This window comes from Leopardus geoffroyi, chromosome C3 (assembly GCF_018350155.1).
Source record: "Leopardus geoffroyi isolate Oge1 chromosome C3, O.geoffroyi_Oge1_pat1.0, whole genome shotgun sequence".
Taxonomy (NCBI): Eukaryota; Metazoa; Chordata; class Mammalia; order Carnivora; family Felidae; genus Leopardus; species Leopardus geoffroyi.
This window is the reverse complement of record NC_059338.1, coordinates 123443260-123467146: the sequence shown is the minus strand read 5'-3', so window position 1 is coordinate 123467146 and position 23887 is coordinate 123443260. Positions and strand designations below refer to the sequence as shown.

The following is a 23887-nucleotide window of genomic DNA, read 5'->3' as shown; positions in this document are numbered from 1 at the left end:
CTTAGCTGGTGGGTCTGAATCAAGAGATTGCAGCCGAACTGTGGGCTCAAGACTCTCCCAGGGCTGCAGAGTCGCTTTGAAATTGGCTCATGTGGTTGTTGGGAAGCCATGCTCCTTGCTAGTTTTTAATTGGAGACTTCAAGGAGATATATCTGTCTGTCTGTCTCTCTCTCTCTCTATCCATCTCTATATCTGAGAGAGAGAGAGAGAGAGAGAGAGAAGGAGAGAGAGAGAGAAAGGGAGAGCACAAGGAGAGCATGCCCAAGGGGGAAACAGCAGTTATCTGTAACTAATCTCAGAAGTGACGACCATTCTTTCTGCCATACGCTTTTGGTCACACAGCACATCCCTGGCTCATGGTGGGAGGGGACTCCGTAGGGTGTGCGAAGCAGGAGATGCAGATCACTGGGACCACTTTCAAGAGTAACTACTGGTACAGTGTCTTACAGTTTCTCATCCAAACCTTCACATGGAAGCACTCTAGGTTTCTTCTGAAGAAATTAGTAATTTCTGTGGAAATTAATTAAATAGTGATAGTAAACTGAGAATAGGAGCCTTTTTGGGTCCTCTGGTTAATTTTAGGTAAATTTTCACTAAATTAGCATATTGTCATTAGCTTTATCATCTGTTTGGGATGATCTAAACTTTTGAACTATTCATTTGAGATGATTTCATTTTATAGTTTTCAGAGAATCAGGAGAATGAATGCTCTTGTTAAATATAGACAATAACCACCTGGAAGATGAACCCTTATGTGTGTGTATACATATATATATATATATATATATATATATATATATATATATATATGGTTCTTACCACATTTAATTCTAATTCAGAAATTTAACTATTTGCAAATACGTAATGGTGATTTCTGTTACAGTGGAATTAGATAGCACTGTGTGAAGATAATGGAGATGTGAAGGCACAAAGGCCATGATTCATTTTAGTTTTTCAAATTGTACAAAGCAGCCTCCTCAGCAGGGGATATGAGATAATAAGATATTATGCTTACCCTCAAGGAGCTTATAGTAGTTAGTTTTAGAACAGACTTGGGACTTTGGCCATCATTTCATTTTCCCTTACCTGCTGGGTTCAGGATAGATATTCTGTCTGTCAGTTAGGGATGATGTAAAAACTAATGACATGATTCTTGTAGTGTTGTAATATATCTATTCAAAAAACAGTGTGTTATATAAATACCTTATTAAAATGTAAAGAGCCTGTCATAGGCACCATAAGGATCAGATGCTATTACACAAAATGGGTATTTTCTCCCCTGTAACATAGGCATACAAGTTTCTATGTTTTCTTTAACACTCACAACTATTATGAGGCTTTTCTTACAATTGTGAAAGTCAGTGGTAAAATGGAAGTAAAATTGAGCAAAACACTTTCCACGTGTTATTTGGCAAATGAAATCATCCTAGGTTTCTTCTGTGGGAATTAGTATCTCAGGCAAAAGTGATTTTTGGCTTGCAGAGCCTTACATACAACATTTAAAGATATTTAAAATTATTTGGAGTAAAATACTACTACCTTTCTGAGAAATAAAACAAGGAGATTAAAGACCTTCTTAGCGACAGTAATTCTGTGAAAGAATAAAGAATCCAGGTTAGTAGTTTTGTACTGTGTTGTATCCCCTACTAAAATGTCTACTGCCAAACCACATCTTGGAACTGTATGGCGAGAAATCCTCACCCCCAAATGGACTTTGTCTGTAGTTTTAAAAATAAGATCCTTCTTTAGGGGGTCTTTCATTAGGTCTATGGCTAGATGCAAAAGGCAAGCCACACAAATATATATACACCAATCCAAAATGATACACATTTTGAAGGTTTGAATTAGCACTAAAGGAAAAAATTTAATTTAGCTACAATAAAGCTTATTAACCACAAAATTTGATGTATTATTTTCCTCTCTCTGGGGTGCCAAGTTGGCGCATACCATATAGGCAGACCATTGGATTTTTGCTGTATTAAACTTAACTTGAGAACCTGAATTTCAGGATCTCTATTTTCTGACAGTAGGCCTGATTAATTCACAAATGCTTGTTATTTATAATACAAGAAAAGAAGAGATAATCAGCTTGTAAGAATTCCTTCTTGCAGTGCTGTATCTTTGAATTCTGAATTCTCAAGGAGTAACTTCTGAAAGTGTCTCCTGGCATTTTGTTATTTGCAAATTACGGCTGTATTACTTTAAGAAAATTCAATATCTAAAAATCACTATTTACCAAATACAGGGAGGAGAGAAAATTGTTACTATTTGTACTATAAGAATATTCTGTTTTACAAAATGACACTCTGCATGATTCCTGTAAATAAGCAGCTTCTCTAGCGCATTTAAGAATGCGAATTGAATAACAGAAATATGTATGCAGAACTTTCCAGTCACACATTTACCATGGAACAAAAATAGATTCTTTTTCAATATAAAAGTGTTTCTGATTAATTTGTTTTCAAGATGAATTTAAACCATTGAACAAAATCTCAGTCCATCTTTGGGAGTCTGTTGATCTTTTTCACCAGAAATCTTACTGTAGCTTTCGCCAATCAGTGGGATCAAATTTAGCTTTCGGTTCATCTAGGGCTTACTGAATCTTTCTGAATCATATCAGTCAGGATGCTAAATGAGGATATAGAACATCTAGGATCTTCTAATGCATCAGTTGCCATGGAAGCTGCTCTTCTGGCCTGATGTGATCAATTTCTATTCAAGCAAGTAATTTGATAATTCTTTCTAGAGGAGAATGTCATAACGTTCTTGTTACCAAATTGGAAGAACCAAATTGTTTCTTTTAATTCATAAAGGTCTCCTCCCAATAACCATGACAGTTTGGTCATTTTATTACATTCAGCAGGTACTGAGAGTTGAGTTTATGTATTTTTAAGGGCTTTGTTAAAAAGTCTTTTTACTTTTAATTTCCTTTTGTTATGCTTATCAAAAAGATTATCTTAAAATTCCAAATCTTTTTAGCATAAACATAGTGACATTTTCCTTGAGAAACAATGGCTAATTGCATCACAGTTCATGAGACATTTAAGTAAAAGTACTCACTGCCAGCCAGCACCATCATCAAAAACATCCCTTAAATGCTGCGTTTGAACATTAGGTTTATCACATTCTAGAAGATTCTTTATTCAGAATCTTTTGACCACCTAGTCCTGATAATCTGCTTCCCGAAGTGAAATAGAACAGGAATAAAAATTTGCCTTGCTATGAAATGTTATGTACAAGGAGGGACTTTTTTAGTTTTTTTAAACCAATCTCAAACACTAGGCAACACTTTAATTTTATGATAATAGACATAAGATCGAATGTACATTTGCATACTTAACTTTAATGCTGCATGAAAAATAGGGGCATCATGAAATTAATTAGGACATTTACTTTTAGCTATAAGAAAGAAAACAAGTTATTATCCGGCAATTACCAGCTGTCCTTTAGGTGGCAGTATGTAGCAAGGAGACGCTGGCTGTAATAGTTGCTGGGTAGGCTCTCTCACAACAAAAAGTAAAAAGAAAAAAAATTCAGTTTCTTGTCAGAAATGTCTTCTTGCATCTCCTGCATTTAGTTTCTTTTTCTTCTTCTAATGCCGGTCTCTGGTTTGAATCTCTGAACATACATGCCCTATATCACTGAAATCATTACTGTGCATTTTCTTTAGTTCAGAACAATATCTGTTCTTTAATACATACCTCCAAGTGTCCACGGTAGTGTTATGAGCCCTGTGGGTATTAAGGAATATTTTTTGACTGACTGACTGTCAATACTGAGTTGGAAGTAAACATCTCAACTGTTCTATCATTTTACGTTTTTCAAAATTGGAGCACAGAAGTTATCTGAAGAGTGTTGGCCAAGATATGAAGAACAAATATACAGGCATACTGTCTAAAAAATATTCAGAAATCAGTATTTGTTTCTGCAATTCTAGAGAAGAACTCCTGTGAGTTTCTCTCTGTGATGGATATGCTGTTCCATCTGGTTTTGTTGGGGATTAGGCTTTGCCAGATCTGTCCAAATGCTTTGTCATAAACTCAAATATGAAGCCATGTTTATCCCCTTTCATTATAACCGTATATCCATGCTGTACCCACTCTCTCCTTATGCGAATATAATTTTTGTAACAAAAATATAAATATAGAATAAGTCCCTAAGAATTTTTTCTGACCACCTTTTCTCTAATCCAAGACGGGAGTTATTGGGTGTTTGGAAATAATGCATGTCTCTAATTACCAATGATTTGTAAAAGAGACAGTAAAGGAATTAGAGCAGTCCAAACATTGCAGCTCCAAATAATCTTGATCATAGATTTATTACTTTTTACGTAATTATATTCTGTCCATGTCTGATTCAATTAGAAGTCTTTCCAACAAAGCAGGTTACAGCATCTGGAGCTTTTGATCTTCTTTAAGCCTCTGATGCAATCGGGCAAATGATCACTTCAAAAAGAGAACACAAACCCTCACAACCTATTTCCCAATTTCAAATGATCCTTTTAACCCTCTGTGCTTCCTGCAGCTGTTACCCTAAGTCAACAGCTGGGTTTAGTGGCAAGCTGAAAGCTTAACTATTGCAGAACATTTGAGCAATCTTCTAATGCTATGTTTGTCAACAATGGCTTATTTCCTTTGCCTCCTTTTTAAAAGGGCACTGAGCTTCAGCTCATTAATTCAGTTTATTAAAAAAAGAAAAGCAAAACTCTTGCAAAGAAACTATTTAAGATAACCTTTCCCAGCTATTTGACGTCTGTAGCCCTGCTAAGTTGCAAGGGGTTTTCTGCCTCCCTGGTCTTTTCAGTGTTTTCAAATTCATAGAAACAAGCTCTTTCCTTGACCCTAATTTGCTGCTTTCTGTCTTCAAGCTGTAATGCCCTTCTACTGAGTCTCTTGTGTTTTATCAGATGTCACTTGTTTTTATGCTCTTTATGCTTTATGTACTTTGTGCTTTTGTCCTTTTCAAACTACTGCAGATGATTGTGGGTTTCTGTTCCCTGACACAACTGTCCTAGTCCTTTGTAAACTTCCTCTTGTGGGTAGAACACAGATCAGCTGCTGTTTAATAAAGCAGGCATCTCATTTCATTCCTTCCACATCCATCAAAATGTCTTTTCCTAGAACTGGCATTCTTCCACTGTTATTTGGTTAACTTGCCACATACAAGTGATTTTTCATTTCTTGATTGGAGAAAGAAACTCTCAGGGGTAATGTATTTCTTGTCGAATACCAGTTTTCCTCCTAGACACAGAGAGCTTGCTCCTCTGCCATTTTGATACCTATCCAGCCTCTACCATGTTGAAGCTACTGGCTTTTGTGAAAGTTAGTGGTATTTGGAGAAAAATGTCACATATTTAAACTCACGTTGAGTTAAAAAACAAACAAAATACGTAGTCTACATTAATGGACTGCTAAAATTAATTACGCTGATGGCAGTTCTTAATGTTTATGTGTATATATTTTTTCTTTATTTGTAAGAATCTCAAATCATAGCATTCATGCATAGATTCCCATTTAATTCCTTCCTACTCTTGTTAAGAAACAAGCAAGAGTTATTTTTCTCATTTTGTGGACGGGCAAAATGGAACAAGGCTAAGTGAGCAGAAATATAGTGACAGAGGGGGGAATAAATGTCTCCTGATTCCAAGCCTGCTGCACCCAGCGCTTTGAAGCTGCTGGCTTCTATGAAAGTTAGTGATATTTGGAGGAAAATGTCACCATTAAAGCATACTATAGCTTCTACTGGACCAAAGGGATTCTGTATCTACTGTGAGAATGCAATGCAGTGATGTGTTTTTGAAGAGTCATGTGGATCTGTAACTGCTAAAAAATAAGGACAATTTTCTTTGATTACTCCAAGAGTCTGTTAACTGATTAGAAAGGGTGCTTAGTAATATAGGAGGCCTGAGACTTCTTGTGACCTTCTCCAACTGTATGGTCCATTTGGTGGTTTGTTATTAAAATACTATTAAATGTCTAAAATATTCAGGATCTACACACAACATCTACTGAAAGGACTTTTTCTGAGGAGGTCAGCAATATATTAAAAAATGTATATTTAACCTTTTTTCATAATTACAATACATCTTCATAAAGTACAAGTTTAGAATATGCAAAGATGCAAACCCAAATTGTCTGTAATTCTATCACTTTGGTTTAATTATTTTTCAGATTTTTAAGTAAACATACATACAAAGTTTTACAAAAATGGGTTTGTGAGCGTCTCACGGGAAGTCCAACTAATAGCATTCTTTATTCACATTTTTTTTGGGAAAAAACCCCAAAGTACTATCAAGACCAAGAAAAAAAAAAGTTTAATATCAACAGAGGTTAGGCGGAGCAGGTAGCTTTACATCTGTCAGCCAAATAGGCTTGCTAATAGGAAATTCCAGGATTATGCAGATTTCCCCATCTGGCCCCACATTGTTCTGAACTGGGGCTTGCCCATGCAAGAAGCCTGCCCAGGTAAAACTTAACCACATAGAAAAGAGGAAAATTTGTGTTCTCTGCAAGAAAGTTCCTTCTTAGGAGGAAGAGAGGGGAGCTAGGCAAAGCATGTCCAGTCAGTCTTTCCACATTTATCAACTAGTTAACTAGCAGGTCCAAGAGAATGTGCATTACACAAATTAGTTCCCCTTAACTGGAAATACACCTCAAATATGGAGAAGTATTTCCCATCAGCAGGGTCACACAATACCTGTTGGTTTTTATTTTGTTCCCCCTCCCTCCATTTAACCAGGGAACTTGATTTTCCTCTAGATTCTATGTGAACCTACTGGACTTACATTGAAATGAAATGATTTAGAGGAAAGGATTGGAAACATTCTTAACATCTAGGAAACCATGAAGGCACTCTTGCCTAGATTGTGTGTGTGTGTGTGTGTGTGTGTTTGCATGTGTGTGTGTGATGGACTATTACTCAGCCATATAAACAAGGAAATCTTGCTATTTGAAACAACATGAATGAACTTGGAAGGGCATTAAGCTAAGTGCAAATATACAAAGAACCCTTAAAACTCAATAAGAAAACAAACAACTTGATTAAAATTGGGCCAAAGATATGAACAGATCCTTTGCCAAAGATGATAGATCAATGGCAAATATGCATGTGAAAAGATGCTCCACATCATTTGTCTTCAGAGTAATGTAAATGAAAACAACAATCATGGGCGCCTGGGTGGCTCAGTTGGTTAAGCATCTGACTCTTGATTTTGGCTCAGGTCATGATCTCAAGGTTTGGGAGTAAGAACCCTGCATCACGTGCTGTGCTGACGGTGCGGAGCCTGCTTGGGATTCTCTCTCCCTCTCTCTGTCCCTCTCCTGCTTGTGCTCTCTCTCTCTCTCAAAAATAAATACATAAACTTAAAAATAAACAACAATGAGATACCACTCATTTCACACATATTAGAATGGCTAGAATCTGGAACACTGACAGCACCAAATACTGGTGAGGATGTGGAACAATGGAACCTCATTCATTGCTAGTAGTGCTGCAAAATACTGCAGCCACTTTGGGAGACAGTTCTGTGGTTTCTTACAAAACTAAGCATATTCTTACCATACAGTCCAGTAATCATACTTTTTGGCATTTACCCAAAGGAATTAAAAACTTTTGTCCACCAGAAACTTGTACACATATGCTTATAGCAGCTTTATTCATAATTGCCCAAATTTGGAAGTAACCAAGATGACCTTTAGTAAGTGAATGAATAAACTGCGTGGTATATCCAGGCATTGGAATATCATTCAACACTAAAAAGAAATGAGCTGCCAAACCATGATGGGAGAACCTTAAATACATTTTACTAAGTAAGAAAAATTAATCTAAGAAGTCTACATATACTCTGTGATTTCAACTATATGACATTCTGGAGAAGGCAAAACTATGGAGACAGTAAAAAAAAATATCAGTGGTTGTCAGGAGTTGTGGAAGAGGGAAGGATAAATAGGCGGAACACAAAGGATTTTTAGGGCAGTGCAATTACTGAGTATGATACTATGATGGTAGATACATGTCATTATAAATCTGTCCAAACCCATAGCATGTACAATACCAAGAGTGAACTCTAGTGTAAACAATGGAGGCTGGGTGATGATGTATCAGTGTAGTTCTTCAGCTATAACAAATGTACCACTCTGGTGGGGGAATGTTGACAATGGGGTGGCTCTGCATGTATAGGGCAGGGACATATGGGAAACCTCTGTACCTTCTGTTCAATTTTGCTCTGAACCTAAAGCTACTCTAAAAAAATAAGGTGTACATCATTCTGTGCTAAATTTGGTTATAAAAACTCTATTCAAAGGAGAAATATATCAATATTGGGTTAAATAATCAGAAAGGACTTAATGGAGGAAGATGGACATTTTTTGACCCCTGAAGGACTGATAAACTTTGGTTGCAGGTCAAAGGGGAAGTAGTATTAACAAAGGTGTAGTAGTATCTGAAGCTCAGAGAACTTAATTATGTTTGTTCTTAAGAGATAGTGACACATCTTAGATTAGAATATCAGTCTGGGGACAGCTGGGTGGCTCGGTCAGTAAAGCGTCCGACTTCAGCTCTGGTCATGATCTCATGCTTCCTGAGTGTGAGCCCCCTGTAGGGCTCTGTACTGACAGCTCAGAGCCCGGAGCCTGCTTCAGATTCTGTGTCTCCCTCTTCCCTGCCCCTCCCCACTCACTCTCTGTCTCTGTCTCTCTCTCTCTCAAAAATAAACAATAAAAAAAAAAAAAAAAAGAATATCAGTTTGATTCTTGGCTTTCTTCTTAAACTGGCTTTAGAAAGTATATGTTGAACCTTCAGAGCTGTACTGAGATACAGTTCAGTACCTTCATGATTATAATATTTCTGCCTTTCTCCCTTTGTTCTCTGGACCATCTATGTTTTCCTGATCTTTGGAACAAAACACTGAAAATGGTAAGAACTGGAAAATTGAATAGTACTAGCAACTAGAAGAATTACCTCTGTGGGAACTTAACTTTAAATCTTGTGAAGCAATTATAAATAACCTTAATTAACGTTGGCTTAAACGTATCTGTGGTAACCACTAAGTGATAACTCTGGCCTACTGTTTAGGATTACATTACACAATAAATGGTAGCTACAATTAGCAAGCCAGTTAACAATATAGAGGATGCAGTGAAAATTGCTGAAACCAAGAATGTTAACATCTAAAAAATTAGCATCTACAAAATGTTGTTCACCAGGGGCTAGTATAAATTCTGTGCTAAACAAGAGGGTCCATTGTTTTTTCACACTTATAATAATTGTTCTGATGAGATGTTGAATCAGCCATAATCATTTATATTTATAAATTGTGATTTCTTGGTATTGTGGTAATAACCTGCAACTGTGGAATTCTTCACCATTTGGAACCTGTTTGTGCTATGAATAATGAAAAACTGTTGTATCAAATAGTCTTTGGAGCACGGAAGTGTTTTCTACTGGAATATATTCTAGTAGTAGATTTCTGATTCATGAATAGATAGGGAGGTGAAATGATTCAGTTAGAATTAGGGTTTTGAATTACGTTAGCTATTATTTTTTTTCTCCCTTTGGGGAAAATCTAAAACCCAAGACAAAGCTCAAATTTAACAACTTCTATCACATAATCAGGTCATTCTTCTTTACATAGTAACTAATCTGAAACCATCAAGGTATGGATTATACTTTTTAAAATAGTTTTTCTCTTTTAAAGCCACTAATATTTAACTTCAAAAAATTCAATTATTATAATCCTGTCTTCTGCCTACACAGCCAACAATATATAAAACCTTTAAAATGTTATTTGTTTCTGCCTATTTACCACCAAATGTTATACATAATATATTCTATATAATATATATGTAAAAAATGTTTCCTTTTGCCTTGTAAAATATTTTGAACCTAACTACATATATATTTTTATTAAACATATATTTTACCTTCAACTTTCCCACCCGTTATGTCTTAGTTGTTGTTTGTTTGCTAATGTGACTTTTTCTGTCTGCATTATACCCATTGAATGGGTGCTAATGAAATATTTGACTCAACCTCACTGGATATTTTTTTTGTCTTGCACTCTTGGAGTGTTCTGTTGGCTAATTATCTTTAGAAAGTAAATCCTATCTATTTAAAGTTTTATATTATGATAACATGATATAATACCTACTATTAAGTAGTTACTTTGACATTACATAGCCTACTTTAGGATATTTATTTGTAACATCATTATGGACATCATAACCGCACATGATTTTACAAACATGTCTAAAAATTTACATTTTTCCAAAAAGCCTTACCATAAATTCTTTCAGAGAAATGTACAGTTAGTTGTGTTTTCTAAGAGACACTAACTTCCTATGGGGAAAATTGAACAATCACTTCTAGGAAAATCAAAGTTTGACCTACCTACATAAATTAATGTTGGTTTTCAAACTGGTCCTTGTACACATAGGGTAGGGAGAAACTGAAGAAAGAGGTAGATTCCTCCATATTGATAGGTAGCAGTTTTGATAAGGAAGAGAATTTACAAACAAGAGGCTTGTCTTAGATGGCTGCAAGACACATAGATCTTCACATCCACCCGTCAGAATCTTATAAGTTTGTATAAAAATCTCAACTTGGTTCAGTCACAAACCTAGTCCACATAGCCTCGACACCACATTTCTGTCTCAAGGCTGTATCCTTGGAGCAGCTTCTGGGAGTGGGAAAGGCAAGCAGGACACGTTCGAAGGACAAAAGTTGTGGGGGGGAGGCTCCAGTTGCCCAGGTTCAGCTAGAGGGTCAACTGGTGGTCATGTCTTCTTGATAACCTCCTCCAACAATTAGTCTTAATGAAGATACTGAAGGTGATTGCTCTGCATAGTGGGAGTGTGGTAGGAAAAATGACAGTTCTGTCTCTTGTGTATGACATCAAATTCTTGTGAAAGTTGTTCTTTGGTTTGTTTTTAGTATTATTTTTTTCGTCTTTGATTCATTCATTCAGTTGTTACTCAAAATAGCAAGGGTGAAAATAGTCACATTCCCATTAGGAATAATAGTGTGTGACTGACAGGCGAGTCTGCCATTGTGGTTTAGTAACAATGTTACAACTGTTCCAATCTTTTACAGTTGTGATTCCTTAAGTACCTGCTATGGCTCTGCCATTTCTTTCATTAATGTTAGCTTTTGAGTCAATTTCTGTCATTTTTTTCTCTAGCCATGACTAACCCAGTGGGGCTGTATAGAAGCAATCATCCTTTCATAATCGATAGCTCTGCTTTGTTCTAGGACATTAGTTGGTGACCTTTTTTGCAATAAGTGTTTTGTTACTCTTGGATCATATTGATGAAGTTTGATTAGAAATCCAGGACCCTGTCAAGTAAAGAAGGGTTTCTATGGGATTGAAATAGAATGTGTTACTCAGGAAGCCTTAAGATACATGTAAACTCTTTAGGAACAGATTAGAGTCACGTTGTGAGTTAAAACCATGTGTCATATCAAAGTTTTAAGAAGATAGGAGTGTCTGTTGGAATGAAAACATATGCAGTCAGTCTAGTACGTGTATGTGTTCCACAAATTCATATCTGTGTCAAACATAAGGTTTTAGAAACTTGATAATAATTCTCCACAGTATACATGTCAGCACTACTACTGCCTGTGAAGAGAAGAGAGAATTGTTTCAATAGGTTTGCCTCAGGTTAGTTACCGAACTCGTAAGTTAGTGATTAAGAAAACATTTTTGACATCTTACTTTTAGGAAGGATGTGTGCTAATTTCCTTTTCTCATAGTATTTTTAGGTACTGCCCAAGACGATTAATTCAGAACTAGAAATTTAACTACATAACTTAAAATCATAGAGGCAATCACTGGGATAATTCAAATGAATAGTAGGTGGAAGGGAGAAAGGGAGAGGAGAGCAAGGTAGCAAAGGAGGAGAGCAAGGTACCAAATTCTTCATCTCTCATGATGAGGAGACAAGGGAGACTCTCAGGCATTTATGAATAAAGAGGGATATATACATATGTTGTGGCGATAGTAACGAGTTAAAAAACTAAAAATGAAAACGTTGAAATACTTACTTTGGGAGTATAGGGCTGGAAGGTCATATCTGGGGGAAAAAAGGCCTTGCCTTTTTACTCTTAACTTCCGTGTCATTTTAATTTATTTTTTCATGTGGATCCTTATCTTTAGAAAAGATACTCCCCTTTGGCATTTCCATTCTCTGTTCTGTCTATATCTTTTATAATCATAAGCAGCTTTACCTAAATCTCAAATAGCTTAAATCTCCCCATCTCTCTATAAGAATGAGCCCTCTCATGTGACTTCTAGAGCATTTTCACTGGGTTCATGTGTTCATGTTCACTGATGACCTCTGGGTAGGACTGTCTACAGGGTGCCTACACTGTCATCTTGAGGGTTTATTGTAGCAAAATAGTTGTTACAGAATATGGTTCCAAAGGTTAGAACAAAAATCTATATGCAAACATAGGAATATAGGAAGAGTCGGAGTTGTCAAAGATGGAATGAATAATTTCCAGAGGTACTGAGGACCTGTCACTGGGAGGCTCAGCTTAGGGTAGGTGGCATTAGCATCGTTCATGTAGTAGATGGTGAGATGAAATTGTGACTGTATTTCTACCTTACAGAAATGTAGAGTATATGTAGAAAATCTTTCTTTCTTTAGGTGTATAGAAGAGGCTACATATAGTCCATAGGCCCTAGGGTAGTATTTTTCCATATATGATGTATTGATGCCCTCATGAGAATCAGCTGCAGTGTTTGGAAATTTCTGGACCCCAAAGTATACATGCTGCCTCAGAATCTTTTGAGTCCTGGGAATCTTAACTTTTAATAAGCTCCCCAGGTGGTTTTGGTGCCCACTAAAGTGTGAGAATCTCTGCATGTAAGACAGAAACAAGTACAAAATTTGTGCCAGATGAGTCTGTTTCAAGAATGGGCTTTTATGTGACCATGACAGTCTATACAGTGAGTAAGTGTTCAGGGAGAAGATGGCTAGTGCCAGGATTTTAAAAAAATTGTGTTCATTTTGGTTTTGTAGTTTTATCTCCTCTCTTCATTTTATTTTTCTTTCGCTTCGTGCTATAGCAATAGTGATGAATGCTAATGAGGCTATAGTTAATCCAACCCCAGGCACTCATTTTCAGGTAATTATTTGAAACCAGAATAGCACTTAACAGCACTGACTTACCTGTTTGGGAGGTTAACTAATTAATAGCTCAATCAAGACAGACTCCCCGCCCCCACCCCCCCCCCCAAACTGGTTAAAAGGAAGGAATGAAAAAAAGAAACATATTTTGCCCTCTAATGTTTTTCTGCCATCATTTTATATTATTAAAATATGGGGTGTATTTTTTATTTCTCTATTCTATAAATAGGATGGCAGATTAATATGAAATGGTGGGGGAGACACAACTGAAAAATGAATCAAATGTATTCAGCCAGATTTATTTCAAAAGATGGAGTAGAAGAGGACAGTATTTTAGACAACTTATCCAAATGATTAAGAGAAAACAAATAAAAGTTTTGAGTTTCATTAACTAGGTATATTTTTTATACCATCTCAAGCCACTATACTTCATAGATGTAAATTTTAGTCCAAATTATCATTAGCCTAATAAGACAGGGTAATGAGATATATACTACAGTATAAGAAATCACTCCATTGATTGAGTGTAAACAAATGCCACTATCTTGTCATTGATACAATGAGAGAGGATTTTTTTTTTTTTTTTTTTTTTTTTGGAGACGACCATCAAATCAAACTTCAATATATTTTCCACAGTCTTACACTTGGCCAGGTCAGTATTGAAAATGTGTCTTCTTGGGAGCCCTTTTTGCACTTGGGTGCCCATTTACTTTTGGAGCTGTGTAGTGATATATCAAAACCATCTTTTTAAAGAAAAATCCATTTCAAATGACAGTGTCCTATCTTTAAAAGTTTCCAGCCATCTAAACATTCTAAGAAAAGATAAAATACCTGCTATGGGCAGCAGGATTTTGGCTAAATTTTACACATTATTAACCTTATGATGTTCACTCACATACTCTGGGTAGTTTGGTTACACTTTCCCTTTTCACATGCACTTTTATTTTTTATTTTTTATTTTATTTATTTTTAAAAAAATTTTTTTTCAACGTTTATTTATTTTTGGGACAGAGAGAGACAGAGCATGAACGGGGGAGGGGCAGAGAGAGAGGGAGACACAGAATCGGAAACAGGCTCCAGGCTCTGAGCCATCAGCCCAGAGCCCGACGCGGGGCTCGAACTCACGGACCGCGAGATCGTGACCTGGCTGAAGTCGGACGCTTAACCGACTGCGCCACCCAGGCACCCCTCACATGCACTTTTAAATTGTATAATGTTGCTGCACTTTCTCCTCAGAGGTGACTGTGATATTGTTGTGTGTGAAATGATCCTGTTCATAGTTTGATGTCATCTTGTTAAATCTCGGAAGTGATTAGGGGGTCCTTTGGCTTGAGAAACACGTTAAGATATACCTATTGCCATTCATGAATTCAGATTCATCCATGGAGATTATGCCTCCCTTTTTTTCTTTTGAAATGAAAAGATGAGGGATTTTTAAATTATTCTTAAGATGTTACATGCTCTTCAGTAGAATCTGAAATGTAACTGAAATAAATACGCATCTAATCTATAGGATTTACACACAGTTTTTATCACCATTTCAATTTCAAGCTTTCATTATCTGCTGCTAGCACTGTCACTTTGGACTAGCTCATTTCTCTCCCCACCCCCACCCCCCACTTTGATTGGGACAACAAAAGATATAGGCCCTTTTTATATTTCATCACAATGTTTTAGGCTTAGTAAAAAATCTTGTAATACATGCATTCATTCATGCAATGCTTATCTCATGGGATAAGGTAGCCCTATCATTTACTTCTGTTCTTTTCCTTTTCTTGTTGAAATTCTGAAGCTCTTCTTTTTTATTTCTAAATTTATTTTTTCTAGTACATCCAGTTTTCTCCAGCACTCCCATGAACTGCTGTGGGTGGTGATGGGTGATGTATTGCGATAGCTCTTCTCCACTCTGCACATCCCCCCTGAGTGGCTTTATAGAACATGGGAAGGTACAGTATAACTGGCAGATGGACTTTCAAATAGCATTCACTGAGGTCTTTCCCTTTCATATCAAGAAACATGAGCTATATACCCTACTTAGTATGCTGACATTTCACAATTGATATCCTCATATATTTTCCCTTTCACTTGATAGGCAGGGATGGGAATTGAGGTGCCCTTTTCAAACACAATATGCTTTCTTTTTTAGCATCTGTGAATGTTGACTACAACAAATCTATCTGACTGAATTCTACTCGTTTTCTAAATTCCTACACCATACACGTAATGCTGTGCCTACCGAGTGTTGGAAAAATGCTGAGTAGTTCCCTAAGAGTTCATTACCAGTTTGGCTCAATGATCGCTATATTCCAATGTATATTTAATTAGGAAATTGTTAAGAAAGCAATTTTTATGCCATCTTTTATTTTTTCCTCCACTTGTTTGAGTACTTGTATTTTATGGATTTAGAAATGTCACAGATATTGGTGCTAAAAGTACTCTTGAACAGTTTGATGATATCAAATATAGTGTTCAAAAAAAATCTTGACAGTGAGCAGTATCATCTAGTTTAATTTAGGTCCTGTGTTTTGAACTTATTTTTACCTTGTACTCTGGAACAATTAGATGGTCAAGCAATTTTCCCCAATGGGAAAAATGAGTTTTGCCAAAGAGATAGGGAATTGCACCTTATGTCTTAAGCTTCTTTATAAAAGGCAGTTTCAAATATCAAGAACTTTCAGCAGAAATATCACATGCTTGTTCTCAGTCCTGCAGTAAATTTGGTTATGGAAAATTTAATACAGTCTGTGTGGAGAGTCTGGAGATAAGTAAGTGTGTTGTTTCCTCTTGGGTGACTCCAAATTGTTTTCTTTAAACTTGTGATTTAGCAGGTAATCCTCTAGGTGAACCTTGACAATCTGGTTATACTGTAACACCAGGCCCTCTGAAAGTAGCCGGTGATTGGCTGTCTGCCTCACTGCTTTCAGCTCTGGGCCTAGGGGAAAGAGACATGTGTTAATGATGAATTTTAGTGTGAGGTTTATTTGGATTGAAAAGTAGCCATGAATTGTCGTAAAAGATGTTTTTCAGGGGTTTAGGACCCATTAGTGAGCAGTGGTTTTTGAAAATTTCATTTGTAGAGTTATAACCCCTGGTACCACCTCTCCTGCTTATTTAGGGGGGAAATGCTTGTGAAAGATTTAAGATTAACCTATAGAAACAGAAAAAAATTGTCTTCTGAGAGTAGAAAAGAATCTGTCATAGGTAAAGTTTGAAAATCAATGACACTGACTATTTTGTGGTAGGAGAAAGTAGATTTTGTTAGAAGTGAGTGGGCATGGCGGGGACAAGTTATTGTTTATGAAAGTAGCTAACAGTTTTAAAGCCACAGTTATATGTAGATGCTGGGCCAATTGCTTCTTTTGTATAATCACATTTTATCCTTATAACCCTATAAAGTAGGAAGTATTATTTCTCCTGTTACAAAAGTGAGAGAATTGAGACTCAAGAAGATAATTAGGGAAGACAGAATACACCTACATTGAATCTCTGGAACCTGTGTATGTGTTATCTTACCATGCAAATGAGATTTTTCAGATGTGATTGAGATTAAAGATCTCGGGACTGGGTTTTGGTTATCCTGGCTTCTTGGGGTGGCTCCATCCTCATCACATCAGTCTTTAAAAGGAGAAGCATTTTTCCTGGCTGTGGTTAAAGATACAAATGTGATGATGGAAGAAGGGTCAAAGAAATTAGAAATTATGGCTTTGAAGATAGAAGAAGGGGGCTGTGAGCTGAAAAGTAGGTACCCTCTAGAAACTGGAAAATACAAGGAAACAGATTCTCTTCTAGAAGGTTCGGAAAGTGTTTTAGTTTATTTAGGTTGCTAAGACAAAACACTTATAAATGACAGAAATGTATTTCTCACACTTCTGGAGGATGAAAGACTAAGATCAGGATACCAGCATGATCAAGTGAGGGCCATAGACTTCTTGTTATAACCTCATATGGCAGAAGGGCCTACAGAGCTCTGTAGGGTTCCTTTCATAAGAGCACTAGTCCTATTCATGAGGGCTCTACCTTCATGACCTAAGCACCTCCAAAAAGCTCCACTTCCAAATTGCATCACATTAGGATTTCAACATAGAAATTTTTGGAGGACACAAGCATTCAGAAAGGAACAGAGCATTGCAAACATTTTGATTTTACTTCTCTTAGAGCTATGTCAGACTTCTGAACCTCCTAGAATTGTAAGATAATAAATGTGTTGTTTTGAGTCACTACATTTGTGGTAATTTGTTACAACATTAGAAAATTAAGACAGTAATACTATTTATATCTGTAGAAGACCTGAGAAAGCCTCAGAATCCCTAGCAGGTATTTCTCTCCCAGACCAGTCAGTAAAGATTGGAGGAGGTGGATGCTACCTCAAACGTGAAGGCAGCAGCTCAAGACTTCAAGGAACATGAAAAATCAAGGAAATGCCACTGCAAAAGGATCACAACAATTTGCCAGTAACTAACCCCAAGGACATAAATATCTGCAATTTATCTGATAAAAATAGCTGTTTTAAGGAAGCTCAATATACTACAAGGAAAAAAAAAAGACACACAGAAAGACAATTAAACAAAATTAGGGAAACAATAGATGAGCAAAATGAGAAGTTTAACAGAGATATAGAAATAACGGAAAGGAACCAAACAGAAATTCTGGAGTCAAAGACTATAATACATGAAATGATAAATTCAATAGAGGGCATCGGTAACAGAACTCATCAAATGTAAAAAGAATGTGCAAAGTAGAAGACAAGAACTTTGAAGTCATGAGAGAACAAAGGGAAAAGAGTGAAAAAGAGTGAAGATAGCCATGTGAACTATGGATACCATCAAGAGAAGCAATCTGAATTATTGGAGTCCCAGGAAAAGAGAGAAGGGGACAGAAAACTTACTTAAAAAAATAATGGCTCAGGCCTTCCCAAATCTGGGGATAGATATGGACATCCAAGTTCATGAGGTTTACTGATCCCTGATCTCAACTTAAAGAGATCTTCTCCAAGACACATTACAATAAAACTGGTGAAAATCAAAGACAAAGAATCATAAAAGCAGCAAGAGAAAAGAAGCTTGTCACTTACATTGGAATCTGCATAAGGCTATCAGTGAGTTTCTCAGCAGAAACCTTAAGCTAGGCCATGAGAGAGTGGTAAGATACATTCAAAATGCTGAAGGAGAAAAACTGCCAAAAAGGAATACTTTATCTGTCAAAGTGGTCCTTCAGAAATGAAGGAGACATTTGATCCTCTTTATCTTTTGTGTATCTACTGTAGTTTTGCTTTGTAGTTAGATCCTCCCTGTAGATCCTCCCTGACAAAAAAAGCTAAGGGAGTTCATTACCACTCGACCTGTCTTGTAAGAAATGCTGAAAGGAGTTCTTCAAGTTAACATGAAAGAATGCTAATTAGTAACATGAAGGCAAAATATACAACGTACTGAGAAAGGTAAGTGTATATTTAAATTCAGAATACTCTACTACTGTAATATGGTGATGTGTTAACCACATAACTCTAGTAAAAAGGTTAAAAGATAAAAGTATTAAAAATAACTATCAGAGGGGCACCTGGGTGGCTCAGTCAGGTGAGCATCCGACTTTGGCTCAGGTCATGATCTCACGGTTTGTGAGTTCAAGCCCCGCGTCGGGCTCTGTGCTGACAGCTCAGAGCCTGGAGCCTGCTTCAGATTCTGTGTCCCCTTCTCTCTCCGCCCCACCCCTGTTTGTGCTCTGTCTCCCTCTGTCTTTCAAAAATGAATAAACATAAAAAAAAAATAAAAAAAAAATAACTATCAGGGCACCTGGGTGGCTCAGGCAATTGAGTGTCCAACTCTTGATTTTGACTCAGGTCATGGTCTTACAGTTCGTGGGATGGAGCCCTGCATCAGGCTCTGCACTGTTAGTGCGGAGCCTGCTGGGGATTCTCTCCCTCCTCCTTCACTCTCTCTCCCTCTTTCTCTGCCCCTACCTAGCTCATGCTCTCTCTCTCTCTCAAAATAAATAAATACACATTAAAAATAACTATAACTACAATAATTTGTTAAAGCACACCAATATAAAATAGGTAAAGTGTGACATTAAAAACATAAAAAGGGGGATAGCAGAGTAGAATTTTTGTGTGTGATCAAAGTTGTTAAAAGCATAAAATAGACTGTTAACATCTAATAAGATTTTTTATGTAAGCATCATGGTAACTACAAAGCAAAACTACAGTAGATACACAAAAGATAAAGAGGATCAAAGCATACCACTATGGAAAATTGTCAGTTCACAAAGGAAGACAACAAGAGAAGAAGAAAAGAACAAGGAAACTACAAAACTGCCAAAACCCAATATAGTGGCTTTGGTAAGTCCTCATCTATCGATAATTGCTCTAAGTATAAGTGGATTGAATCATCCAATCAAAAGTCACAGGGCAGCTGGATGGATAAAATATAAGACCCAACTACATGCTGCCAATGACAGACTAACTTCAGAATTAAGGACACACATAGGCTCAAAGTGAAGGGAAGGAAAAAGATATTCCATGCAGGTGGCAACCAAAAGAGAGCAGGGGTAACTATAGACATCAGACATAACATCAGACAAAATAGACTTTAAGACAAAGACAGTAGTAGTAAGAGTGAAAAAGGTCATTTTATGATGATAAATGGGCCACATTATCAAGAGTCTATAACAATTGTAAATATATACACCCAACATTGAAACATCTAAATGTATTAAGCAAATAATAACAGATCTGAAAGGGGAAATAGACAACACTACAGTAATACTAAGGGATTTTAATATCCCACCCTCAATAATGGATAGATCATTCAGAGAGAAAACCAGTATGGAAATGTTGGACTTGAACTATACTTTTGATCAAATGGACCAAACAGACATATACAGAACATTCCTTCCCATAGCATCTGAATACACATTCTTTTTTTAAAATTTTTTTTAACGTTTTATTTATTTTTGAGAGAGACAGAGACAGAGTGTGAGCGGGGGAGGGGCAGAGAGAGAGGGAGACACAAAATCTGAAGCAGGCTCCAGGCTCCAAGCTGTCAGCACAGAGCCCGATGCAGGGCTCAAACTCATGAACCGTGAGATCATGACCTGAGCTGAAGTCGGACGCTTAACCAACGGAGCCACCCAGGCGGCCCTGAATACACATTCTTTTAAAGCACGAACCGTCTCCAGGGTAAGGTCATATGTTGGGTAACAAAACAAGTATTATCATTTAAAGGGGCGCCTGGGTGGCGCAGTCGGTTAAGCGTCCGACTTCAGCCAGGTAACGATCTCGCGGTCCGGGAGTTCGAGCCCCGCGTCGGGCTCTGGGCTGATGGCTCAGAGCCTGGAGCCTGTTTCCGATTCTGTGTCTCCCTCTCTCTCTGCCCCTCCCCCGTTCATGCTCTGTCTCTCTCTGTCCCCCAAAAAATAAATAAACGTTGAAAAAAAAATAAAAAAAAAATAAATAAAAAGATTGAATTTATACCAAGTACTTTTTCTGGCCACAGAGATATGAAATCAGAATTCAATACCTGGAAAAACAGTGTAAAATTCACAAATATGTGGAGATTAAATAATATACTCCTCAACAACCAGTGAGTCAAAGTTGATATGAAAAATACTGAAACAAACAAAAATGGGAAAACAATAATACCTGAACTAATAGGATGCAACAAAAGCCACTTCTAACAGGGAAGTTCATAAGGATGAATAGAAATCTCTCAAATAAACAACCTAGAGAGTAGACTCAAGATAAGGTTAAAATCATGAGCCAGATCAGTCAGGGCTTTTATAGGCCATGCTTATGAGTTTGTATTTTATTCTAGCCACTATAAGTAGCTATAAAAGAATTTGTAAAGTGAGGGAATTACCTGACTTGATTTATGCCTTACAAAAATTTGATATGTGGAGAATGAATTGTGGGGGACAAAAGTCGAGGCAGGGAGGCAAAGAGGTCTATAATCCATGACATACACAGTAATGATACCCACTGCTTCTTTTCAGTCTTGCACAAGTTTAGTGCATGTCTTCTCCTAAAAGAGATTATACGTGATTATTGTCTCTAGAAAAAGGCAGAGGGGGCTGCCTTACAAGGCGTTACCTTTCAGTCAAGATTTCAACTGCCCAAATAGGAGCTCCCTAAATGACTGGACATAAATCACAAAGATTTGTGTCAGCCTTGATGTCATACTAAAATTTACCCCATCTGCATGGACATTTGTATTTTATTCCCCCAAATTTGGGGAGAATTTGGTAGGTGTGATTTGGGAGCAAATATTAACCTAATCTGTGAGTTGGAAAGCTGACATATGAAGAAATAACTTCTTTAGTATCACAGCTTACATAAGAGTCATTTTAAATATCTTCTTCTGACTCTTGGTACCATTTATAAAACTCAGGATAAATAGCCAAGTTTATTGGTTATAAAATCATGTCTTATATGGATCTAATATCTCTACATACTCTTGTTACCTCTGAGGATGAACTCACCTTCATATAAGAAGCTTATTTTGCTCTAAAGACATTACGTGGAATTTAAAAGATGGCAAAAATAGAAGTGAATGCAACTTGTAATTTCATTTTGAATTAAAAAACCATCACTAGGGCAAAACTCGACAATCATGACAAGCTAAGGTTTTATACAGAAGAAAAAATACTTTAAGACATTCAAAAGCTAATCATCTTACAACAATAAACACTTATCCACATTGTTGCTACGTAGTATTCCGCTTGTTAAAGACATTTTAAGAGTCTGCATTAGTGTGTAGAGTTAGTGCCATGTTGGTGAATTAGAGTTGCTAACTACTTGAATTGTCAACTGTGCATTTTGGTTAGATTTTTGCCTTGAATGCTAATGTGGTGTTTTAAGTATCATTTTGATGAATCTTATTGTTACACTAGACACACTCTGGTTTTTCCAATCAGTCATGTCCACTTCATCACTGTCAATGTGCTAATCATCATAACATTAAATATGACCAGAGGTAAACATTATTGAAAGCTTCGCCCGTTAGTGCAGTTTTACAGTAGCGTCGTTTTGTTTTTATTTCCTTTGATTTTATGCTGATATGGGTTTCCGCCGTATTTGCCTGCAGCCTCTTTCAACTTTTCCTTTTAATTAAAAAGCCTAATTGGGAGTAATAAAAACTTCCAATTAAGCCTTTTAAATAAAAACTGAAAGCTGAAAGTGGCTGTGGTTGCAGATACAGGCCGGCACTGACACTTTCATTATGGCAAGATTCTATTACTGCAGAACAATTTGTGGTTTCCAGGTTTCACTCGAGACCTGTGAGTTAGGAGAAGTGGACCTTGGAAGGGATACCCAACCAGATAATTACACAGTTAAACATCCATGTTTTTTGAGGGGGCTTTGTTTTTGAGGCAAAGAAGGGTACTGAAGGGGCGCTTAAGTCAATCATTATCGTGGAGTGTTCATTAGATTAAAATTTCAGTAATATTGCACTTTTAATAATAAAAATAAGATTTTAGTATTTGAATAAAAAGATAAAATATTCTAGCTTATTTGTTGTTTCCATTTAGTTATAAAACAATATAAAGGTTTTTGAGTTGCTTTATTTTCTTTCATTTCCCACACTGGAGAAATATGCTTAGAAAAAGCCTGCAGTGAGCCCTAGGATTATGCAATCTATAATTGGACAGATTGGTGCATAATTTGCTGATTTGTGTATACTAATTGAATAATAAGAGGCTAAAGCAGACTTTTTATACTATTTGAAATGTGTAAATATGTAACTTTTTGGAGTTTTCCTCTAAATATATATTTCATAAATTTAATTCCTCTTAGCTTATAGCATCATATGACTGGGAGCAGGAGGGGAGAGTCCGATGAGAATTGGATTGGGGGGGTATTTTTAGCTTTGGTTATGATTGGCTGTTAGTTGATTTCATATGCTTTGCAAATGTTAAAGAGGGAAACTTTCTATGTCTGAATGACTCAGTTAAGTGAAATATTATTTTATTTTTTTAAATTTAAGGTTTATTTATTTTAGAGAGAGAGAGAGAGAGCATGAGCTGGAGCCAGGGAGGACAAAGAAAGAGGGAGAGAGAATCCCAAGCAGGCTCCACGATGTCAAGCGTAGAGCCCAATGCAAGGTTTGAACTCACAAGCCATGAGATCATGATCTGAGCTGAAATTAAGAGTCAGAGGCTTAACTGACTGAGTCACCCAGGCACCCCATAAAATATATTTTTAAAACACATTTTTACTTTTTTATATCTATGGTCACCATTTATCCCTATTTTTAACATTCAGCCTTATTGTTTATTTTCTAATACAGATACTACCTGTTGCTTACTAAAAACTTGGAATGTATTTTAAAAGGCTCGAAATTAGGTAGAATCTTACCTCAAACCACAGTTAACATGTTTGATGTAGTTCTGTCCAATTTTTTTTTGAGAGAGAGAGAGAGAGAGAGACAGAGAATGTGGGGGAGGGGCAGAGGGAGAGAAAGAGAGAATCTCAAGTAGTCTCCATACCCAGTGCCCGGCCCTCTGAGGGGCCCAGCTCACGACCCTGAGATCATGACCTGAGACAAAATCAAGAGCCGATCGCTTAACCTACAGAGCTACCCAGGCATCCTTGTCCAATATTTTCTAATGTGTCCTTTCTTCATACAAACATACAAATGGGCAAAAATAATAAAATTGTGATTATATTGTTTATAATGTTGTACTTGTTTCTTTTCATTTAACATTATAAGCATTTTCCATATTTCAAAGACATATATGTTCAACCTTATTCGACCTGTCTCTAATTTTGG

At 36.7% G+C, this 23887-nt stretch overlaps 1 long non-coding RNA gene across 2 annotated transcripts in view; it reads left to right on the top strand.

The window, feature by feature from the left end:
• LOC123585971 overlaps window positions 1-23887 on the top strand; it is a 318427-nt gene that overhangs the window by 122377 nt on the left and 172163 nt on the right. The gene's annotated exons all lie outside the window — the stretch shown is intronic.